Raw genomic sequence first — 15,499 nt, forward strand, 5'->3', positions numbered from 1 at the left:
GAGAAGCAGATCATAGAGGAAGAAGAAGAAGCACCCACCCCAGAGCCTAGGGCTTTCACAAGGCAGGGCTTGGCAAGAGGTTTTGCTGAGATGCATCAAGCGTTGGCAACTTTTGAGGCTATGGATCCCAACTTTGAAAGATTCACTAAGGTTTCCAGAGGCATCATGGATTTGATGCAATGTTACAAGGAGATCTTGGATGAGAAGAGGTTGCTCTCTGTTCAGAGTAACCTGGAGCAGTATTTTAAGAAGGTAGAGAGGCCTGCAACAGATCCTGTACTCTCTACCTCAGCTGCCTCTACTACTCCAGACTCACCTGCCCCAGAATCTCCAGCACCTTCTGAATGTTCTGCCTCACCTCCAGGGTCACCTGCCCCAGTTTCTCCAGCACCAGGAGGTTCTCCCTCACCTCCAGACTCACCTGCCCAAGCATCTCCAGCACCTGAAGGTTCTGCCTTTCTTGATTCACCAGCCCCAGTATCTCCAGCACCTTCTGCAGCTTCCTCTACACAATAAGCCTGTATCTCCCTCCCTTGCAATGCCTCCTTCCAGTATGCAAGCCAACCAAAGGAATCAAGGCAAGAAATTTGTTTTTTTTCCGATGTTGCGTCTTACACCGAAATTTGGGTTACGACGCGTGTCAGGAACAGATCAACGTCGTAACCCGAGGACCCCATGTATACTGGTTGCCGGTGCACATCCCTAGTCCTGTTGCAGTGTTGAGAAAACAACATTCTTCCGTGTTCTGTCAGTAGTTTTTCATATAGAAACTTACAATGGCACCAAAGAAGCTTATTAATGATGAAAATAAAGAATCTGGTGAGAGTGCAAGTGTTAGTGAGCCACGCCACTCCATTAGTGGATTCACAGGATTTACACCAGGAGAAAAGTTATAGACTTTTATGGAAGGGGACTGGTCCTTCCGCAACCTTCCTCCTCCCCACCTTTCTCCCATCCTCTACTAAGTTATCCATCACCAGCCTTCACTTATGGTATATACAAATCAAAATTGAAAAAGAAAAAAAAAAAAAACTGAAATTTTTATAAAACTTAAGGGTTTGCTAAGATTAGAACGAATTACATGATATATAGGTATCAATAGCCGAACTTTTTAATACTTGAACAGCCATTTGGCACAAATCAAGTTTTATATATATATATATATATATATATATATATATATATATATATATATATATATATATATATATATATATATATATATACAGGCTTGCGCGGATAATCTTTACGCCGTAGTCCTTATAGCGGTGTTTGGCGCACAAATCTTTAAACCTCCGTTAATGTAAAAAAAAAAATTAAAGCAGCATGAATCGTGTGTCTGGTAGCGATGCACGTTTTCTTCCCCACTCAGTGGTGGGGGTATGTGGGTGTTACCCTCACCCCCCTTTCCTCTGGTGACAGTTGACAGTTTTGAATATGCTTGAAGTGACCGCCTAGGTTCTCCCTACCACGCAGTGTTTTTGCCTTATTTTCTTACATTACCTAATGCCTGGAAAACAAAGATCCCAAAACAATTCAAGGAATCATTCATCTTTACAAAGCTGGGCACAGCAATAAGGAAATTTGTCAGATAAAAAAACTGAAGCTTAGAACAGTACAAAACCTCGTCCACCGATTTAAGGCTGGCGGGGAGAAAGTGCTTCCGCTCCCTGTGAAGCAGCCAGGGAAACCCAAGAAAATTGGTAGCAGGACCAGGAATGTGCTAAAACGACAAATTGACATCACTCCTACCATTACAGCGAAGGAATTAAAAGAACAAAACCCAGAACTTCTTTCTAATGTGTCACTTCGTACTGTGCAGGAAACTTTGCAACGCGACCTTAAGTACAAGTGCTACCCTGCGCGCAAAAAGCCACTAATTAATGAACGCCAGCGGAAGAAGAGGGTTAAGTTTGCCAAGAAATACAAAGATTGGCCTCTTGAAAAGTGGCGCACTGTACTGTGGAGTGACAAAAGCACCTTCTGTGAAAGTGGAGGAGGACGAACTAGAGTGTACCGTCGCCCCGGTTCAGACCCTACCGATCCCCGGTACACGCAAAAGACCACAAAACACCCCCTAAGGTTAATGGTGTGGGGATGTTTTACATACCATGGTGTTGGGAATTTAGTTATTCTCCCAAAAAACGCCACATGGCCAGAGAAGTAACACAGTGGCTTGACGATTGTGGCATTCAGAGAATACATGACTGGCCAGGTAATTCTCCCGACATCTCACCCATAGAAAACCTCTGGGCCATCATTAAAGGCAAACTTCGTGCGTGTGACACCTCCACTCTCCCTAAACTAGAAAGTAAACTCCAAAAGTGCTGGGAAGAATTTAATCCTAAGAAACTTCAAAATCTTGCTGACAGTGTGCCACGTCGCCTTCAAATGGTCATTAAGAAACGGGGCTATGCAACAAAGTACAGGCAACCCCCGTTTAACGAAGGTTCACACAAAGAAATTTTGCTATAACGAAGGTTTCATTTTACTACCATCTGCTCGTTTAACGAACACCAAACTCGCTCTAACGAAGTTTTATCCAGGTCATTTTTTTCCAAATTTGAAAGCCCCACTGTATCATGCAAGCTGACAGGCTTTTGAATACATCAGGAGCTGCTGGTACTAAGGCCTGCCTCAGGAGAAATCATGAGACACCTGTAGAATAAAGATCAAGATCAAGCCTCTCATGGACAACACAGGCTCTGCCAATACAAAGGCCTGACTCAGAAGAAATTCTGTGTCACCTTTAGCATCAAGATCAAGATCACACGCACCACTCACTGCCCAGTCAAAACATAACAGCGTCACCAGCAGCTCATCTTCCTTAGTTCAACTTACCACCAAAAACCCCCTGCAATGTGGCCTAATGTTCCTAAGAAGACCAGGAATTGTCTTACTCTCGAAGTGAAGCTGGGTATTATTCACAGACAAGAGAAAGGCCAGAAAACTAATAACATTGCTTCCCACCATGGCTTGACTCCATCTACTGTCTACTATTTTCAAGTCAAGAAACTCTATTAAGAAGGCTAGTGAGACCTCATCTTCTTTGCAAGCTAAAAGAACCACCAGAACTCGTGACTCTACAATGGATAAAATGGAAAGCCTTGTGGAAATATGGTACATAAGTTTTGTATGCAGTACCATGATGCGCACTTTGTTTACATTCCACAGGTTGCCGGTTAGTGTATTTCCGTTTCACTCTCCTCCCTTCATAAAGTTAAGATCATCAACATTATAAAGTTACGTACATACATACATTAGTGTACATTATAATGACTTAAACTAAACTACCTAAATGTTTAACTTCATAATTTTTACTTTCATTAAACCTTTTACTGTACTATGATGCACTCTCACTTTGCTTACTCTCAATGGAAGTTCAAATCAGGGGTTAAACTTGTTATAATCGGTTCGCTTAACGAAGTTTCGCTTAATGAAGTGTTTTTTTAGGAATGTAACCCTTTCGTTAAACGGGGGTTGCCTGTATTTAATTACTATGGTAAGTGTTGATTTTTTTTTAGTTTTTGTAATGAAAATGGTACGTCACATTTATAAACGCTCCCATTTCGGAGGCGCACAATGATTATCCGCGCAGACTGTATATCTATCTATCTATCTATATATCTATATATATATATATATATATATATATATATATATATATATATATATATATATATATATACAGGCAACCCCCACTTAACGAAGGGATTACGTTCCTAAAATACCTTCGTTAAGCGAAACTTCGTTAAGTGAACCCATTATAACAAGTTTAACACCTAACGAACTTCCATTGAAAGTAAACAAAGCGAGAGTGCATCATAGTACAGTGAAAGGTTTAATAAAAGTAAAAATTATGAAGTCAAACATTTAGGCAGTTAAATTTAAGTCATTATAATGTACACTAATGTATGTATGTATGGACATAACTTTATAATGTTAATGATCTTAAATTTATGAAGGGAGGGAGAGTGAAACGGGAAAGACACTAACCGGCAACCTGTGGAATGTAAACAAAGGGTGCATTATTGTATCACATACAAAACTTATGCATCACATTTTCACAAGGCTTTCCATTTTATCCACTGTAATCACAAGTTCAGGTGGTTCTTTTACCTTGCAAGAAAGATACGGACTCACCAGCCTTCTTAATAGAGTCTGCTGACTTGAAAATAGTAGAGACAGTAGATGCAGTCAAGATGGTGGCAAGCAATGCTATTAGTTTTCTGGCCTCTTGTGTCTGTGAATAATATCCAGCTTCACTTCGAGAGTAAGAGACTTCCTGATCTTCTTAGCAACGCTAGATGACATTCCAGGGCGTTTTAGAGGTAAATTGAGCAAGGGAAGACGAGCTGGTGCTAATGCTGTTATTGTTTTGAACAGGGGCAATGAGTGGTGCACGTTTTGTCCACGAGAGGCGCTGGTGTATTCAAAAGTCTGTTCGCTTGCGTGATATGGCAGGGCTTTCAAACTTGGAAAAAATTACCTGGATAAAATTTCGTTAAAGCGAGTTTGGTGTTCGTTAAACGAGCAGATGGTAGTAAAATGAAACCTTCGTTGTAGCGATTTTTCGTTGTGTGAACCTTCGTTAAGCGGGGGTTGCCTGTACGTATGTATATATATATATATATATATATATATATATATATATATATATATATATATATATATATATATATATATATATATATATATATATATATATATATATATATATATATATATATATATATATATATATATATATATATATATATATATATATATATATATATATATATATATATATATATATATATATATATATATATATATATATATATATATATATATATATATATATATATATATATATATATATATATATATATATATATATATATATATATATATATATATATATATATATATATATATATATATATATATATATATATATATATATATATATATATATATATATATATATATATATATATATATATATATATATATATATATATATATATATATATATATATATACATACATACATACATATATATATATATATATATATATATATATATATATATATATATATATATATATATATATATATATATATATATATATACAGTAAGGTCGAGTTACGTCAGAGTTACGTTCCTGAAACATGGCGTAAGTCGATTTTATACGTAACTCGAGTTTTTGTACTTTCAAAGCATATTATCGAGTTTTCAACCAATAATTTTTTATGGTTATTCAGGTAAGTAAAAGGTTATATTGTTATATTGGTATATTATTTACAACTATGTAGGAATATATTGATTAGGGCCGTGAACGCGAAGGACTGCAGGTTGCCGAGAGGGGCGACCTGAGGCCGCCAGGAGGGTGGGCAGGTCGAATGTTGTGCGGTAGGGGTAGAAGCGTTATATAAGTAAAAGGTTATATTGTTATATTATTTACAAGTATGTAGGAATATGAAACACAAGCTTGTTTTTGTTGTTGATTAGGGCATGAACGCGAAGGACTGCATGTTGCCAGAGGGGTGGACGCCTGAGGCCGCCAGGAGGGTGGGCAGGTCGAATGTTGTGACGCCCAGGGCGGACAGCTGGGAGCGTAGTGCAGTGCGGTGGGAGTAGAAGCGTGGGCAGCGGGGCAGAAAATGCAATAGGAAAGGGCAATAGGAATCAGCAGACAAGCGCAGACGGTGCAAGTGAGCTGCAAGTGTCGTGTGGCCCAGGCGAAGGCTCCGGAGTTGTTATTGTTGTGATGGTGGGTGGGCGAGCCCTCAAGGTCGTCAACCTCCCGTTGTCATGGTAACGGGCTTCCTATTTTCTTCATCACTCCCTTACACACAGCTGCTGCCTCCATTCTCATGTCTTTTACTTATGTCCACTTTTTCTTGTAGCGTAATGGTTTTCCTTTTCTTAGCATCACTGCTATCACTCAGGAGTTTTCTTTTTGGTGCCACTGAGCAAGATACTAAGATAGTCAGCAAACGCAGATGTAGGAACACTCTTGCCAGGGGTGACGGTGTGGTGGAACTGAGGTACGTAGAGTGTTATTACAAAGGAATACAAAGGAAAGCCAAACAGCAACAGACCTGTTGGTCCTTTCGAGGCTGTTTGGTAACTACTTCTAACTGGCTACAGATAAGAGAGACAGGACAGTACAGGAGAAGGCTCCTCCCCACCCACCACTCCCTCCAGCTTTTGCTGGCATGGAAAATAGCTTGGAAAAGTACCATGCAGTATGGAAAAACTGACATGGAATTTTCACAGGAGAGGATGAAAGGAGATTCTATTATTCACCCTACGGTGAACTCTACATATCTATCTATAAGAAGGTTACACATAATAATTGTCTTACTAGTATAATGTTTAATTATTCAGACAAGAAGAGAGCTTGTTGGGGGTTATTCTTTAAATATTTATCAATTTTGTTTTTGAATGATGCAATGGAAGTACTGTTTACTATTTCTGAAGGAAGCTTATTCCAAATGTTAACTATTCTATTAAAGAAAAAGTGCTTTGCCTCGTGGGTTTTAAAGCGTTTTGGTGTAATTTTAAATCTATTATTCCTTGTTATGGTGGAATGATCAATAGTAAAATATTTATTTACATCAAGGTTGTTGCATCCCTGAAAAATTTTGAAAACTTCAATTAGGTCTCCTCTTATCCTGCGCTTTGTTAAGCTGAATAAATTCAATGCTTCCAGTCGTTCCTCATACGGCTTGTTTCTCAATCTCGGATCATCTTGGTCACTCTACGCTGGATCTTTTCCAGTTTTTCAACGTCTTTTCTGTAATATGGTGACCAGAACTGCACACAGTATTCAAGCTGAGAACGCACCAATGAGTTATATAAAGTAAGGATAACTTTTTCTGATTTAAATTCAAAGGTTCTTCCAATGAACCCAACTAATTTATTTGCATTCTTCACTGCTTCTGTGCAGTGTTTGCTCGGCTTGAGATTGTATTCAAGCATGAGGTGGGCGGTGTGGTGGATAACCACTAGTGACGCCTGGCGGCCAACAATAACAATAAACCCCGCGCTTTATGATTTATAAATTTTCAATTTTTTAAATCTTAAATTGCCTTATAGTGGACTGACGTAAGTGCGAGTTTGACGTAACTCGAGACCGACGTAACCCGGGACCTTACTGTATATATATATATATATATATATATATATATATATATATATATATATATATATATATATATATATATATATATTATATATATATATATATGTATGTTGTAACAATGTACAACAGGTGGGTTGGTGGGTGGTGGAATTACTCGAAAGCAAGAGTTTAGTGCGTGTGATGGGGAGCAAATCACTGTGGTTTCGTTACGTTGATGACATTATAGTAATAATGCCGACACACCAACGTTAACGACAAACTCTGTAAGCTCAACGAAGTAAATGAGCACATACAGTTTACAGTAGAGGAGGAAGTTAATGGTGTGTTGCCGTTTCTAGATACCGTGATTCACAGAAAAAATGAAAGAGCGATATTTTCCGTATACAGGAAACCCACTAACAAGGATGATTTTGTCCACTTCTTTTCACGGCACGATATGAAAACCAAATCAGGCATAGTAATAGGGTTCTTCTTACATGCCTTCAGAGTGTGCAGTGATGAATTCTTACACGATGAGTGCGCATACATCGTGGAAGCATTCAAGAGGTTAATGTATCCACCAGGCATGCTCCTAAAACTGAGGAGGAAAGCAGAAGAAATTTGGAAAAGAAAAGAAAATCCAGCAAGAAGGGAAGAGGATTTCCTGGTCGTGCCGTACTCGAAGAGGACGGCACCGTATCCGTCTACTCGCGAGGACTGGCCTGAGGATAATCCACTGCGTGGGGAAGAAAACGAAGGACATCGTTACCAACAACCCTCCACGAGCAGAAAACGAGGACAGCGTTATCTACAAGATACCGTGCAGTGGATGTTCGTGTCTTATATTGGCGAAACAGGGCGAGGACTAAAGAAGAGGATATATGAACATAAAATGACATGCGCCACCACAGGACCTCTAACTCGCTAGTGGTGCACGCCCGGGACAAAGGCCACCTACCAAACTGGGTAGGAGCGACGACCCTACACAAAGGATTAAAGAAGAGAGATAGGAAAACAGTCGAGGCAGCATACATCACCACAGAGGAGAAAACCACGAATCACAGAGAGGGATTTGTCTGCCTATCCCGCGCAGCGGCGCAGCTCACCATCTCAGCTACTGGGAGGCCACCTGGAAGAGACCAATCAGCGCACTCCATTTTCCAGCGCACAGCGACGTGATCCACCTGTATTGTATATAAATTGCTTTGCCTACAGGCCTGTCATTCTCTCTGAAGAAGCCGTATGGGTGAAACGTTGGAGAAATAAAATACTCCTGCTACTCCTGAGTTTCTTTACACCACCCACCATATATATATGTATATATATATATATATATATATATATATATATATATATATATATATATATATATATATATACATATACATATATACATATATATATATATATATATATATATATATATATATATATATACAACCCCCGCTTAACAAACGGGTTATGTTCCTAAAAAATCATTTGTTGCGTTAAGTGAACAAATCATAACAAGTTTGACCCCTGACTTGAACTTCCATTGAGAGTAAACAAAGTGATAGTGCATCATAGTACAGTAAAATTGTTTAATGATAATAAAAATTATGAAGTTAAACATTTAAGCAGTTTAATTTAAGACTAAGTCATTATAATGGGTTTTTTTACGTAGGGAAGAGGGCCAGCCAAGGGCAAAAAAAAGAAAGTTAAAAAAAGGCCCACTTGAGTGCTGGCTCTCTAAAAAGTGTAAAAAGTGCCAAAACCGTCAGCCAAAATTAGGGGAGCAAATGCCTCAATACCTCCCTCTTAAAAGAAGACATGTTGTAGGAATTCAGAAATACAGATGCAGGGAGAGAGTTCCAAAGTTTACCAGTGAAAGGGATGAATGATTGAGAGTACTGGTTAACTCTTGCGTTAGAGAGTTGGACAAAATAGGGATGAGAGGAAGAAGAAAGCCTTGTGCAGCGAGGCCGTAGGAGAAGGGGAGGCAGAGGCATGCAGTTAGCAACAGTTACCATGAAAATAGCGATAAAAGATAGAAAGGGATCCAACATTTCAGCAGTGAGAAAGAGACTGAAGACAGTTAGTGAGAGGAGGGGAGTTGATGAGACGAAGAGCTTTCGATTCCACCCTCCCCCCAAACATGCGAAGAGTACTCCATACAGAGACGGATAAGGCCCTTATACAGAGTAAGCAGTTGGAGGGGCGAGAAAAACTGGCGGAGACGCCTCAGAACACCTAACTTCATAGAAGCTGTTTTAGCAAGAGATATGTGATGTTTCCAGTTAAGATTATGAGCAAAGGACAGACCGAGGATATTCATTGTGGAAGAGGGAGACAGTTGAGTGTCATTGAAGAAAAGGAAGGTTGTGTCGAGTTGATAGATGGAGGAATTGAGTTTTTGAGGCATTGAAAACTACTAGATTTTCTCTGCCCCAATCGGAAATCTTAGAAAGATCAGAAGTCAAGCGTTCCGTGGCGTCCCTGCGTGATCTGTTGACTTCCTGAAGGGTATCATCAGCGTAGGAGTGGACAGGGCAAGAAGTTTGGTTAAGGAGATCATTAATGAATAATAGAAAGAGAGTGGGTGACAGGACAGAACCCTGAGGAACACCACTACTAATAGATTTAGGAGAAGAACAGTAGCCATCTACTACAGCAGCAATAGAGCGGTCGGAAAGGAAACTTGAGATAAAGTTGCAGAGAGAAGGATAGAAGCCGTAAAAGGGCAGTTTTGAAATAAAAAGCTTTATACCAGACTCTATCAAAAGCTTTTAATATGTCTAACGCTACAGCAAAAGTTTCACCAAAATCTCTAAAAGATGATGACCAAGGAAGGAAACCAGATCACCAGTAGAGCGACCTTCACGGAAGCCATACTGGCGATCAGACAAAAGATTGTCAAGTGACAGATGTTTGAGAATCTTCCTATTCAGGATAGATTCAAAAACTTTAGACAAACAAGAGATTAAAGTTATAGGACGGTAGTTTGAGGGGTTAGAATGGTTTCCCTTTTTAGGAACAGGCTGAATGTAGGTGAACTCCCAGCAGGAAGGAAAGGTAGAAGTCGATAAACAATGTTGGAAGAGTTTGGCCAGGCAAGGTGCAAGCACAGAAGCACAGTTTTTGAGAACAATAAGAGGGACCCCATCAGGTCCATAAGCCTTCCGAGGGTTTAGGCCAACAAGGGCATGGAAAACATCATTACAAAGAATTTTAATTGTAGACATGAAATAGCAGAGGGAGGAGGAGAGGGAGGGACAAGCCCAGAATCGTCCAAGGTGGAGTTGTGAGCAAAGGTTTGAGAAAAGAGTTCTGCTTTAGAGACAAAAGAGATGGCAGTGGTGCCATCAGGATGAAATAAAAGAGGGAAAGATAAAGAAGTAAAGTTATTGGAGATGTTTTTGGCTAGATGCCAGAAGTCACAAGGGGAGTTTGAGTTTGAAGGATTTTGACATTTTCTATTTATGAAAGAGTGTTTGGCAAGTTGAAGAACAGACTTGGCATGATTCCGGGCAGAGATATAAAGTGCATGAGATTCAGGAGATGGAAGGCTCAAGTACCTTTTGTGGGCAACCTCTCTATCATGTACAGCACGAGAACAGGCTGAGTTAAACAAAGGTTTGGAAGGTTTAGGTTGAGAAAAAGAAAATGGATACAGACAGCAGCATGACTCTCATGGACTTCTGGAAGCAGTACAACATCCGCAATGCCCTCACTCTCATCAAGCAACCATGGGATGAAGTCCAACCATCCACCATCAATGCCTGCTGGAATGCACTCTGGCCTGAGTGTGTGCAGCACTTCAGAGGCTTCCCTACAGTGCATTTACAGGTCCAGGACATCATCAGTCTGGCCCATACAGTTAGGGGAGAAGGCTTTGATGACATGACTGAGGAAGATGTGGATGATGTGATTGACTCACATGATGCGGAGCCTTTTCACTTAAAGAGTTGCTGCAGCTGGAGAAAGAAGAGGCAAGAGGAGGTGCTGATGATGAGGATCTTGATGATGATGAAGAAACCAAGCCTGTCTTCACCATCAAGACACTTCGTAATTTGCTGAAAGTCATGGAAGATGCAACAGACCTCTTCACTGAAACAGATCCCATCCTGGAGAGGAGCATTAAGTTCAAGAGGGGTGTTGAGGAGCTTCTTGTGCCCTACAAGGAGACCTTATGCCATATGGAAGCATCTGTCAGTCAGAGGCCCATCACTTCATATTTCAATCCCTCTCCAACCAGCAAATAAACTAAATAATAATTAAATAAAATGTGTTTGGTACTTCATTTATCGATTTTTCTTTTCAGTCTTTTTGGTAAAAAAAAAAAAGTGTTTTTTGGGGAGGATCTGGGAACCTAACCCCTATTTTCCTATAGGACCTATTATTCGCCCAACACATATCTCGCCGTGCACGACGACCTCAGGAACCTAACTGTCGTGTTGGGTGAGGTATGACAGTATATATATATATATATATATATATATATATATATATATATATATATATATATATATATATATATATATATATATACTCGACCCTCGAAACAATGGACAAATGCATGCACGATTTTGTCCATAGATTGCAAAAGTCCGTTCTTTGCAAAAGTACGTAAAAAACTGTATAAAATGTACATAAAATATATAAAATATATAAACCAAACTTAACAGACCTTTCACTGTTTGCACTCTGTTCTTAGCAGAATGTGAGTTTTTAGAAAAATTAACCTTTTCATTTCACTACACTGATGATGAGGCCTATCATATGTGATTTGCTAATGTTAAAATGTGATTATTTTATTTATTTCCACTGAAATGCTAATCATTTAATTGAATTTTTCAATGTTAATTTAGAAATGATGCATCTTATTTATCTTAAACGATAGATATTAGATCTATAAATGCACAATATTTTTTAATAAGCTTCCTTTCTGACCGTTCTATTGCAGCCATGGTAGACAGTCACTGTTCTCCTAAGTCTATTAATAATGGAGTTCCTCATGGTTCTGTCCTGTCACCCACTCTCTTTCTATTATTCATTAATGATCTCAACCAAACTTCTTGCCCTATCCACTCCTATGCTGATGATACCACCTTACATCTTTCCACATTCTTTCAGAGATGACCAACCCTTCAGGAAACTAACAGATCACACAGAGATGCCACAGAATGCTTGACTTCTGATCTTTCTAATATTTTTGATTGGGGCAGAGAAAACTTAAGTGTTCAATACCTCAAAAACTCAATTCCTCCATCTATCAACTCAAACCAACCTTCCACACAACTATCTCCTCTTCTTCAATGACACTTAACTGTCTCCCTCTTCTACACTGAATATCACTGGTCTGTCCTTTACTCATAATCTAAATTGGAAACTTCACATCTCACCTCTTGCTTCTATGAAGTTAGGCATTCTAAGGTGTCTCTGCCAGTTTTACTCATCCCTACAACTGCTAACTCTATACAAGAGCCTTATCTGTCCTTGTATAGAATACTCTTCTCATGTTTGGGGGGGATTCCACTGACAGTTTTATTAGACAGGGTGGAATCAAAAGCTTTTCATTTCATCAACTCCCCTCCCCCGATTGACTGTCTTCAGCCTCTTTTGCACCACTGAAATGTTGCATCTCTATCTATTTTTCATTACTATTTTCATGCACTAACTACTCTACTGATCTTGCTAACTACATGCCTCCCCTCCTCCTGCAGCCTTGCTGCACAAGGCTTTCTTCTTCCTCTTATCCTTATTCTGTCCAACTTTCTCATACAAGAGTTAACTAGTACTATTAATCATTCACACCCTTCTCCGGTAAACCCTAGAACTCCCTACCTGCTTCTTTATTTCTTTTATGGAGGTTTCAAGACATTTGTCCCTGATTTTTTTTGGCTAATTTTTCACCAATCTTTAAGAGAACTAGCATTTTAAGTGGGTATTCTTTTAATCTCTTGTTGCCCTTGGCTGGTTTCCCTCTTGCATAAAAAATGTACCATAATTTTGTCATAAAAATAATAATTTTGAGGTCCTTGTAAGATAATATTGTGTTCAGAATCTGGCAACCCTGATCATGAGATGTACTCTGGTGTGTGACTTTAGCACACCATAGCATCTCACACCTTAGCACGTAGTACCTCACAACTCATTCCAGAGCACACATCATTTCATATCAAAGCACCTTGCACCTCACACCACAACAAGTCAAGTAGCACCTCATTTCACCACAAAGAGCACCTAACACCACAGCACAAAACACATTATACCATATTACATGGCAAACAGCACCTCACACCAAAGAAAACAGGACCTCACACCTCAGCACACAGCATCACACCACAGCACACAGTACCTCACACCATACCACACTTCACAATCAGTAATCAGCATATAGCACCTCAATATACCACACACCACCACAAAACACACCTTAGTTAATTATTATTATGCACCACAACACATACCGTTGTTAATGATTAACAGTCAACACTGCTGTATGTCTTCTTGGTGGTTTGTTGGGGCCGTGCAGGCTGTGTGTCACAGCTTCTAGTGCCCCAAAGGTGCGGTATGCAGTGGTGAGGTGTTCAAGCTATATGCGGTGGAGTTGACTCGTTTTCTATAGAAAGGTCCTAGTGAGGTTGAGGGTCTTGAAAGCCTGAGTGGTATTTGTGCAGCCACCCAGGAGGTCAGTCAGTGTTGGCCTGTGTGGGTGAACAGCAGACAGTGAGTGGAGGAGTGTAGTGAGCACAGCCACTGTTTGGAAGCCTCGCCAAGTCGTTGCCATGACTACTTGATCCTGATCTTGATCTTGATGCTACAGGTGGCTCGGGATCGCTCCGGAGCAAGGTGGTTAGATTATATGATTTTTGCAAGGTTTTATAAGTATAAGCTGAGCAGAACAAACCATACGTGTCTACCACAGCGCCAGCGCCAGGCACGGCAACTTGAACATCAACAACTGTCACCAGCAAAGTAGTAGTGTTGCCTACACCACACTAATTACTTAAACCAATAAAAAAAGATAAGGAAAAAAAAAAGGGATTTGCTAAGTATAAGCATAATTACAACCACATGCATTAAATTTTTATGAATGTACAGTTCTAGGTCTGAACGGCGCGGGGACGAGTCTCCGTCGCCGGCTCGCCGCGGACTGAGCGTCACAAAATTGCTCCTGTCGAGAGAGTGCAGTAATAAAGCTGCCTGTCGCCTGAGACTCCAATACACCACACTTGTAATCCTTTTTTTTTTTTTTTTTTTTTAATTACTCACACAACACGTACGTGTTCGCTGCATCTACACTCCATACACATCTATTAATTTTTTCCCCATGTAACTTATCATGACACACTGTGTGGTATATTGTGTTGTGTGTGATGTGATCTCAGTCCTACCCGAAGATCCATCTATGAGCTCTGAGCTCGCTCCGTAATGGAGAAGACTGGCTGGGTGACCACCAGACGACCGAGGTGAATTACACACACACACACACACCCGGTAGCTCAGTGGTTAGAGCGCTGGCTTCAAGCCAGAGGACCGGGTTCGATTCCCCGGCCGGGTGGAGATATTTGGGTGTGTCTCCTTTCACGTGTAGCCCCTGTTCACCTAGCAGTGAGTAGGTACGGGATGTATATTGAGGAGTTGTGACCTTGTTGTCCCGGTGTGTGGTGTGTGCCTGGTCTCAGGCCTATCCCAAGATCGGAAATAATGAGCTCTGAGCTCGTTCCGTAGGGTAACGTCTGGCTGTTTCGTCAGAGACTGCAGCAGATCAAACAGTGAAACACACAGTCCGGTAGCTCAGTGGTTAGAGCGCTGGCTTCACAAGTCATAGGACCGGGGTTCGATTCCCCGGCCGGGTGGAGATATTTGGTTGTGTCTCCTTTCACGTGTAGCCCCTGTTCACCTAGCAGTGAGTAGGTACGGGATGTAAATCGAGGAGTTGTGACCTTGTTGTCCTGGTGTGTGGCGTGTGCCTGGTCTCAGGCCTATCCGAAGATCGGAAATAATGAGCTCTGAGCTCGTTCCGTAGGGTAACGTCTGGCTGTCTCGTCAGAGACTACAGCAGATCAAACAGTGAAACACACACACACACACACACGCACACCTTGAGAAAGGTGGAAAAGGAAAAAGATTTGGGAGTGATAATACAAGACCATGGGCAGTTTGCGGCTCATATTGACAAGATGTTTGGAGAAATATATAATTTGATTAAAAATATTGGATTAGCCTTTCATTATATGGATAAAGATATGATGAAGAAATTAATTACTACTATGATTAGACCAAGATTGGAATATGCTGGGGTGGTTTGGTCCCCTTATAAAAAGAAGCATATAAGGAAGTTGGAGAGATTGCAGAGAATGGCAACAAAAATGGTTCCGGAATTAGCAGAAATGACTTA

The 15,499-nt window shown here is 40.2% G+C and overlaps 1 protein-coding gene across 5 annotated transcripts in view; it reads right to left on the reverse strand.

The window, feature by feature from the left end:
* Positions 1-13,869, reverse strand: part of LOC123501140 (tetratricopeptide repeat protein 23-like) — a 325,403-nt gene extending 311,534 nt beyond the window's left edge. For all 5 annotated transcript variants that reach the window (XR_006673573.1, XR_006673574.1, XM_045249726.1 and 2 more), the window contains exon 1: positions 13,566-13,869. The gene's annotated coding sequence lies outside the window, so the exon portion shown is untranslated. The remainder of the gene's footprint in view (positions 1-13,565) is intronic.
* Between the last annotated feature and the right edge of the window lie 1,630 nt (positions 13,870-15,499).

The sequence above is a fragment of the Portunus trituberculatus genome, chromosome 8, assembly GCF_017591435.1.
Source record: "Portunus trituberculatus isolate SZX2019 chromosome 8, ASM1759143v1, whole genome shotgun sequence".
NCBI lineage: Eukaryota > Metazoa > Arthropoda > Malacostraca > Decapoda > Portunidae > Portunus > Portunus trituberculatus.